Raw genomic sequence first — 10,314 nt, forward strand, 5'->3', positions numbered from 1 at the left:
TCTGAAAATTTCTGAAGAAGGGTCTAGGCCCGAAACGTCAGCCTTCCTGCTCCTCTGATGCTGCTTGGCCTGCTGTGTTCATCCAGCTCTACCCAAAAAAATCCATTTGTTTCTCACGGAGAGGAATTAACAGCTGTGCTCTTAAGGAACAGAAAGATATCAATTATGAAACTAAACAGCAACTGCTTTAAAACCACATTCAAACTGGACAATGAAGAGTTAACCCACTTAAATAATGTAGACATTGTCTGCAAACCCGTGGAACTACAAGGACTGCTTTTCTAGCCGGTTTCTTTTTCACTACAGGAAATAACAAAGAAATTCTTTCAACGCTGTTAGAGATTCAGCAACATCATTTCAGTCAGTTTTTGGCGTGCGTACTTAAGTTGCTGATATGTGGCTTTTCTTGAGGCCCAATGCACGTGATACCTCGAGCTCTTTTCCTTTGATTGGGCTGAATTCCCTGTGGCCAGCAACATCTTGTTCTGTTCTGTTTCATCAACGCTTGGAGTCTGGGAAGTGACCAGATGGCTGTTGCTCTCATTGTCAGTTTCTCCATTGCTAAGTTTATCTTCACCAGTTCTTGCAACTGAATGGGGCTACAAATTCCTTTTCTCTAATCCCCTAGCCGTGTCACATATTGGGCACAAGAGTCCTTTATTCCAAGTCACAGAGCTCAACTTATCTCTCTTTTTTGCTGCAACTTTCCTTTTAAAACTACCAGTGATTCTGTCAGATAATGAGTGGTCTGCCTTGTACTTTGCAAAACCTGGTAGGTGGCTTTAATATCGTTTGTCTCTCCTGCTTAGCTTCACTATACCTCCGTTTCAACATCTCTCATCTGCTTCCATCTTCTCTCCTTGTTATGCCACACAATATGCTGTCAGGAATTTCACTTCCTCAGTCCACTGAACTGTCTTACATTTTTGCATTATTCAGCACCTCATTTATCTCTTCGTCCTGTCAATAATAGCACACCTATCTTCCTAAAACTTTAGACACAAAACTGGCTAAACATCTGCTGCTGCTGCTATTCACCCTTAACCTGATAGACCAACAGCCATACTATTTCATTTACCTGTTTGTGTGTGTGGACCCTGTCATCCACTGTTCTTCCTCATTGTCAGAGTCATTCAAAATCTGTACAAGCTGGACTCAGCCTAGAAATTCTACTACTTCCAAACAAAGCAAGTTAGAAAACAATACTTTCTAATAGCCTAAACATTCACTGTGGCTTTTCCTGGTTGCTTCTTCTTTTACTTTACACCAATTTAATATAACTTTGTTCACACACGTTCACATTTACAATTTGTCAGCTTCTAAACCCAGACTAAATACTGATATAGACTTGCACACTTAAACTAGTTTTCCTTTTTATTTTGATTTTCCACAACATTCTTAGACTACTGTGATACTTCCAAGGTATTTTCTAACCTTTCCCTGACTCTTGTCCAAGTAGGTCTTTGCATCCCACCAGACTTTTTGCTTCTCTGATGGGTTCCTGGGATTCCGATTTTTATCGATTAACTTAACTTTGTTCCCTTGTCCACCTAAAATTTAGTTGTTGCCTCCTTGGACTACTGACTACAGATGTTGTCTCCAAACATGTCGCCATCCACAGCAACCGTCACCTTAAGTTGCTTCTCATCTCTACGATTATTTATTCACCCCTGTCCCATGGTGATTCTTACCCTTCTCATACTAATTCTTGATTTACCTACAGGTGATTCTGGCCTATTGTGCATTGCAGGGTTAGTTCATATGGTGATTCTGGGCTCCATGCTCCCCTTTGTCTTATTCTACTCTACTGTCTCCATGTTGGACCTCAGTGGCCTGCTCATCCATCCTGCTCATACAGCTTGAGAGAGGGGCTGTTCAACGAACTAAGATTTTTTTACATTTTTATATTCCATTTGTCATGTGACCACAGGAGTATGAGACATTTACAGTATACATGTTTCATTACAAGGCTGGACCAGTCCTTGGTTAGGATAGACACTGTCTATTGTAAGGCTAATCAATCTCCCACTGTACCTATACACAGTGACTCTGTCTCTTGAAAATCCTAACTGGTTCCTATTGACAGTATCTCCCTGTAATGTTAATGCGTTTGTACTTTTACGTACATTATCATTATACTCTTTGTGTAGCTAAATGACTCGTCTTCTGTTTTAAATCTTAAAGCTTCAATCAAGTGTTACCCAGCCTGCTGTATATTTGTGTGTCTTCTATATATCTGTCTAGTTACCTAATTCTGTACCTAAGAGCCATGGTCCCACCAGAACAAGTTTCTGAAGAAGGGTCTAGGCCCAAAACGTCAGCCTTCCTGCTCCTCTGATGCTGATTGGCCTGCTGTGTTCATCCAGCTCTACACCTTGTTATCCCACCAGAGCAGTTGTGTTCAATTGTTTGCAAATAGTTGCTGTTAATACTTGAAGTGATCACAAATTGACATTCTAAACCTACTTTTATAACTAATTAAATTCTGTTTGTGATGTTTGTCTGGTCATTTATTGGGAGGGAATTAAGATCTGAATCCAAGTTGGCAAGTCCAAGGAAACCAGTTCTGTAAATTTTAGCAAAGAACAGCACAGCACAGGAAATACCCTTCAGCCAACCAAGCCTGCCCTGATTAAATGCTGTCTTTCAAAATTAAAACCCTTATTTTACACGATCTGTATCCCCCACTTCCCTGCCTATTTATGTATCTGTCAAGATGCCTCTTAAACATTGTATCCAGTTCCACAATCTCCTCTGGTAGCACATTCCATGTACTTACAACCCTCTATGTAAAAAATACTTGCCCCTCACATCTCCTTTACACTTTTTCCCCTTTTATCTTACATCCATGTCCCTTAGTAATTGCCCTTTTTACACTGGGAAGAAGACTGCTACTGTCCATTATATCCATACCTCTCATAATTTTGTAAACTTGTATCAGGTTAACCCTCCGCCTCAGTTCAAGTGAAAGCTGGCCAAATTTGTCCAAACTCTCCTCTTAGTTAATAGCCTGCAAACCAGGCAACATCCTTGTAAAGTTTTTCTGTACCCTCTCTAAAGCCTTCACATCCTTCTGGTAGTGTAGCAACCAGAACTGTGTGTAATTCTGTGGTCTAACTAAAGTTCAATACGACTGCAACATAACTTGACAATTTTTATTCTCTATGCTCCAACCAATGAAGGTGAGCATGCAAGATGCCTTCTGGACCACCTTATCCACTTCAGTTGTCACGTTCAGGGAACTGTGGGCCTGCATGCCTAGATTCCTCTGTGTGTTAATGCTTCTAAAGGTTCTGTCATTTACTGTATGCTGGATGAGTACAAGGTCTCCTCCCTCAGTACAGCTCAGATATTCTCCATAATCGGCAACACAACTCCCCCACCTCTTTTACATCCTTCTCTATCACACCCGAAGCATTTAAATCCTGGAATGTTAAGCTGCCAGTTTTGTCCGTATTTCAACCAAGTCTCTGTAATAGTTGCAACATCATAGTTATATGCGTTAATCCAAGCTCAGTTCATCTACCTAACCTCTCATATTCCTCGCATTAAAACAAATATACCTGAGAATGCTTGTCCACCCATGTTCAGTAACCTGTTCCTGTCTGTTTTTTCCTCTTAACCTTACTGGCCTTAGTCTCTAACTGTTCCTTGGTCATCTCATTTGCTGACCTGCTGCTCTGGTTCCAACCTCCCTGCCACACTAGCTTAAACCCTCTCAAGTGACACTAGTGAACCTCCCTGCCAGATATTGGTGCCCCTCCAATTTAGCTACAGCCTGCCCCTTCTGTATGAGTCCCACCTACCCTGGTGGGCATCTCAGTGAACATTTCATTTCAGCTGAAAATTTGCTGTGGGAGACCTTGCTAACTGATGCTTTGCTTAGAGAAATAATCATTTTCAAAAGTGTGTTGATATATATAAACTGAAATATATAAACTGAACTGAAGATTTAACATCTTGCATTAGAAACTAAAATTTGATATAAAATCCAAACGATTACATTAAATTTAAAGAACTGAAATTGGAATAAAAGTAGTCTATGTACTAAAGCTGGATTACTGGACACCTACGTCAGCTCCACTTTCCCGTCCTACTTCCATTTCACTTAATATCCAAAAATCAATTGATCTCCATCTTGAACATACTTCGTGAATGAGTGACCACAGGTCTGTGGGAATAGAGAATTCTGAAGTATCACAGCACTGACTGCAGAAATTTCTCTTCAGTCTAGTTCTAAATGGTAAATGCATTATTCTGGGATTACAACCCCTAACCTACATCTCCAACCTCAGCATCTGCCCAGTCACACCGTCAAAGAAATTTAAATACTTCAATTAGATCACCTCCCATTCCTCTAAACCTGAGAGAATATAGACCCCATTCTACAAAAACTCATCCAACAGGAATTGATAGAACAAACCTTTGTTGTGTCACCTCTTGTATCCCCTCTTCACAAAAAAAACTTTATTCATAAATTATCTATTGGTACATTACAAAATAAATTCTGTTGGACGTTGCAGAATATTGAATGAAAAATTACATTTCTTCCTTGAACACATTACACTCTTAGGTGCCTCAATCCAGATGCAAAATTGAAGGATTTACTGAATATAACCAGGAATTATATATATTTTGGTACAAGCCATGAGGAGTTCCAAAGTTAATGGCCTCTTGGTACGTTCTGGCAAAAAGACATTAGATGGTCGCTTTTCGCTCTTGTGTCTTGGCAGCGACTGCCCTGATCTTTAGTGCATCCTTCAGTGCATAGTCCTGGCACCTGGAATATGTCAGTCTGCAATATTTGGTCAAGGACAATTCCTTGCAGCTGAATTCTACAGGATTCAGACAGACTAAAGAGTGTCTCACTGAGTTATTGGTTTAGTACACTTTCTTTTATATTTCAAAAGTATTTCATAAAATCATCTAGCAGTACGTACAAGGTCCTAATAAATTCTGTACAATCCTCGCAGAGAGGAAAAAGAACAATACCTTGGAATTTTGACATTTCTGAGAGCTTCTCTGCAGTTGCAAATAACCAAGGCATTTCCTACTTACGCAGGAAACTATTTACGTCCATTTTGAGGCACCAAGAGGGTCTGACACCTGAAAAGACTCTTGCTTTACTTTGACAGAAAAATCTTACAAGGTGGTCTTTCCCCACTGCGCCTTGGTGGCAGCTGCCTCAAGCTTTTCTACATCACTTAGTATGTCGTCCTGGATCATGGAATGTGCCAGTCCATGACAGTTCGTCGAGGTCAATGTTTTGGATGGAAGACCGACAAATTGTGGGCAGACCAAAGAGCGTCTTTCACAGAGTTGATGGTTCTCCAGGCACAGTTTAGAGTCATACAGCACAGAAGCAGACCCTTTGGTCCAACTGGTCCAAGCCGACCAGACATCCCAATCTGACCTAGTCCCATTTGCCAGCATGTGGCCCTTACACCTCAAAACTCCTCCTATTCATATACTCATTCAGATGTCTTTTAAATGTTGTAATTGTACCCGCATCCACCACTTCCTCTGGCAGCTCATTCCATACACTCACCACCCTCTGTGTGAAAATGTTACTCCTCTGGTCCTTTTTAAATCCTTCCTCTCTTACCTTAAACCTAAGCCCTCTAGTTTTGGACTGTCCCAGCCGAAGAAAAAAATTTTGGCTATTTACCCTATCCATGCCCTTCATGATTTTATAAACCTCTATAAGGGCACCCCTTAGCCTCTGATGCTGCAGGTAAAAAAGCCCCAGCCTATTCAGCCTCTCCCAATAACTCAAACCTTCCAGTCCTGGCAACATCCTTGTAAATCTTTTCTGTGCCCTCTCAAGTTTAACAATGTTCTTCCTCTTGAGGGGTGACCTGAATTTTACGCAGTATTCTAAAAGTGGCCTCACCAATGTTCTGTCCTGCTGCAACATGACATCCCAACTCCTATACTCAATGTACTGACCAATGAAGGCAAGTGTGCCAAATGCCTTCTTCCCTACCCTCTCAACCTGCAACTCCACTTTCAAGGAACTATGCACCTGCACCCCTACATCTCTGTTTGGCAATACTCCCCAGGGCTCTACCATTAACTGTATAAGTGCTGCCCTGGTTTGCCTTACCAAAATGCAACACGTCATTTATTTAAGCTCCATTTGCCACTCATCGGCCCATTGGCCCATCTGATCAAGGTCCCATTGTACTCTGAGATAATCTTCACTGTCCACTACACCAATTTTGGTGTCATCTGCAAACATTCTGCCAAATAACTTTAACAGCCTGCTCAGGCAACCACACGACAAGATCAACCCTCTCCTGTTTATGCAGGATCTCGAGGACACTATGTACTGACCACTGCCTGATAGACATGTGGTCAAGGGTGCTTTTATTTGCAAATTTTTCCATGAGAGACAGGTGATGTGATACGTTCCAACTACTTGGAGCATTCTGCAGCAACAAAGCCAACTCCAACGTTTGCAGCACCAGGTTGGATAGGACCTCTGTATGTCATGACCCTTGATGTTTGTGTACTGAGGGTCTACGCACAGCTTAATGCAGCTGCAGACAAAGGAGGCTAAGAGGATGAGGGCAGTGTTGGGTATTTCCTTCTTCCCCCCTCCCCTTATCCAGAGCTTTTTACATGCTGTCCCCGCAGACCTGGTCCATCTTTAACCTCCAGATTTTTTTTTCCTTTATTCCTTTATAACGGGATGAGGGCATCGCTGGCTAGGCAGCATTTATTGCCCATCCCTAATTGTCCAGAGTCAACCACATTGCTGTGGGTCTGGAGTCACATGTCAGCCAGACCAGTTAAGGATGGCAGTTTCCTTCCCTAAAGGGCATTAGTGAATCAGATGGGCTTTTCCAACAATCAACAATGGATTCATGATCATCACTAGATTCTTAATTCCAGATATTTTATTGAAGTCAAATTCCACCATCTGCCATGGCAGGATTCGAACGCAGGTCCCCAGAATATTATCTGGGTCTCTGGGTTAACAGTCCAGCAATAATACCACTAGGCTATTGCCTCCCAGATGAAGTAGAAGATGACTTGGGTGACTGCTAAGGCACTGGATCAGGGAATGGGCTAGACAACAGCAACAGTGACAGTAATACCATTATTGGGTGAGAGAATTAAACTGACATGGTAATCCAGAATTACCTCATCAAGCAAAATTCCCTAATGTTCTTCAACAACCTCTTTTCAGTAAAGGTGAATATATAAATTTCCTTAGTTGATTTACTTTGTAAATGGATCGCAGTTAACATGCAAGAACCCCAAAAAACCTCTGTGTACTAATATTTACAATCTTCATTTGAACATTTGTTTTTTCATGTTCTTACCAAAGTGAATTTCACAATTGTAACATGATATTCCATCTGTGATCTTGTTTCCCAGTCTCTGGGTTACTGATTCTTGCCCCTTTCCTTTGCTTCAGCAATGAACTTGGTCTATGGATTTTTTTAACATTAATTTGTTACTTTTCCACCTTCAAAAGCATAATTTTTCTCTTTTATTGTGACATTATCCCATACATCATTTTTGCTTTAAATTGGTACCGACCCTTCACTTAAACGATCTTTTAAGGCACTACATAAAGGCAAAGACTTGGTCTGGGTCATTTTTCATATAACTTCAAAAGAGAACCCCTTCAGATTCTTTAACTTGTGTGGTTGAATATCTGCTAGACATAGGTCTGTTAATTGTGCAACTTTTTAGCGTGATGTGAGATCATATCTTGATGTGTCCATATGGGGGAGCCAGTGTTATTATTATTTATATCAGGCCTTTTTCTAGCTATCGTACTCTTGCTTTAAAGATTTAGGCACATTTTTAATGCATACAGTGGTCTTTGACTTTGAAACATTTCATGCTCCCGATGCTTAATAATGTAACAACAAATGTTAATTGAAATCAGTTTGTTTCTGGACTTAATAAGTTGATGTTCATTGCAACTTCATTGGGTCCAGAGCATGGAAGTGGCTGGGGGATTGGTTTGGGACTTAGACGGTTGGAGATCGGGCCCAATGTGGGAAGAGTGAGCCCAATGTGGTGGTGATGGAGTTCCTTGGCATCTACGGTGGTGACAACAGCAGGTAGCCCGAAGACTCCCGGAGTGCAAGCCAAGCATGGGTAAGCACTTAAGAAAGACTTGAAATTTTAACTTTATTTTTCTACTTAATACTAAGAAGAATTGTAATGTTTAACTTTTAACCTTGTTTCTTTATTTTTCTACTTTATACCTAAGATTTTGTACCTAGGTTCCTTTATACCTAAGATAATGCCGGGAACGGTGACTTTGTACACTTTTCACTGTACTTGTACTTCTGTACTTGGGTAAATGTGACAATAAAATCTAATTCTGATTCTAATTCTAAAACACGTTAAACAAAGACATTTGAATTATGTTGCCCTTAATATGAGAATTAAAAAATATCTAGGATTTCTGAATTAGCTGTATTGGCTCCAGAAAACAATAAATGGAGATGATACCTGGTGAATTCTCCATCCTATGTCTCTCTCTCAATACTAAGACCATTACTCGTGGAGCTGGACAAACATAGCAGGTCAGACAGCATCAGAGAAGCAGGAAAGTCAATGTTTCGGGCTGAAACGTTGACTTTCCTGCTCTTCTGATTCTGACCTGTTGTACTTGTCCAGCTCCACGCTTATTGACCCTGGCTTCTAGCATCTGCAGTACTTACCGAATCTTAGTCATTAAGACCATTACCATCTGACATTTGTGAAATTCTTGCCAGATGGATTGTATGCACTGTTTTATACTTGGGGAATCATTTTATGGTTTGATAGAACAACAAAGTAAAACTTAATGGATAACAGCCCCTTAAGACTGACAAATTTAATTTAGAATACATTTAATTGCCTACTTCCCTTTGAACCCCTTCAAAAGGATTTTTTTTATTTTTGGAAAACCAAAAACAAGAGATGACAAATAGATCCCAGACAATTTTTGATGTGTTTGTGATTCTGGTATTTCACTTAAGCTTCTAGTTTCAAGATAATGTTTTTATGAGGTTGCAGGTAGATTTGGGAACCTTCTCTGGTTAGCAAGGTGCTACCAGTGCTGTTTGCCAGGGACTTGCACTGGGATCTCATTCTTTGACCAAGTAGTGTAAAAAACAAACAGCTCGTCTGTGATTTGGCTATTGCAGAGAATAAGTGTGGAAAAGTAAGCCAATTAGAAATATGAACCGGGAGAAGGGAGGAAACTCGATATAGAGGGAATCGAATAAAACCACTGCCCTGTCTCACTAGGACATGAACAGACAAGCCACTTGCTTGAATCCTCATCAACAGAACTTGTTATACATGGAGACCACGCTTATACTGCTAAAACATACTATCCAGCCGGAAAAGCCAGCAAAACTTGCCAATAAGACAACGATGGTCCAACTCATCAGAATAGAGCTCCATTATTCTGCACTTAGCAGCCTCTGCTCATTTGAAAGACAAATAATATCGTATCATTGCTCTTTATTAGCTTATCGAATTGATCTGCAATCGATATCTGCGGTTTAATGTTTGCACGTTTCCAGCATTTTAAAGAAAACCGGACATTTCACACGCAGAGATAGTAAGAACTGCCGATGCTGGAGTCAGAGATAACACAGCGTGGAGCTAATGGAACACAGCAGGCCAGGCAGAATCAGAGGGGCAAGAAAGTCGACGTTTCAGGTCGGGACCCTGCCGGAAAGGTCAACTTTCCTGCTCCTCTGATGCTGCCTGGCCTGCTGTGTTCATCCAGCTCCACATTGCGTTATCTCATTTCACACGCAGCCCCTGTTGTTTTCACTTTAATTAAAGGGCTCACATATTTTCGCCATGGTAGTGTGTGGGCTTGCAGCTTCGGAATGACTCTGACCTCCCTTCACCTGGCGCCCCCGGTGCAGAGACCTACCCCCCATTCAACCTGGGTAGGGGGGGAAGAGGCTGGAGCAGGGACCCCTCCATTCAACCTGGGTGGGGGGCTGGAGCAGGGAACGCCTCCCCATTCAACCTGAGTGGTGGGGCTGGAGCATAGACCACTCCCCATTCAACCTGGGTGGGGGGCCTGGAGCAGGGACGCCCCCCCATTCAACCTGAGTGGGGGTAGACTGGAGCAGGGACCCCCCATTCAACTTGGGTGGGGGGGCCTGGAGCAGGGAACGCCTCCCCATTCAACCTGAGTTGGGGGGGTGGTGGCTGGAGCAGGGACCCCGCCATTCAACCTGAGTGGGTGGCATGGAGCAGGGACGCACCCCATTCAACCTGGGTGGGGGGCATGGAGCAGGGACGCACCCCATTCAACCTGGGTGGGGGGCATGG

General features: G+C 42.0%; 1 protein-coding gene across 1 annotated transcript in view; it reads left to right on the forward strand.

Annotated features, from left to right (window-relative positions):
- rpl38 (ribosomal protein L38) overlaps window positions 1–10,314 on the forward strand; it is a 474,590-nt gene that overhangs the window by 21,147 nt on the left and 443,129 nt on the right. The gene's annotated exons all lie outside the window — the stretch shown is intronic.

Source organism: Rhincodon typus, chromosome 23 (assembly GCF_021869965.1).
Source record: "Rhincodon typus isolate 14 chromosome 23, sRhiTyp1.1, whole genome shotgun sequence".
Taxonomy (NCBI): domain Eukaryota; kingdom Metazoa; phylum Chordata; class Chondrichthyes; order Orectolobiformes; family Rhincodontidae; genus Rhincodon; species Rhincodon typus.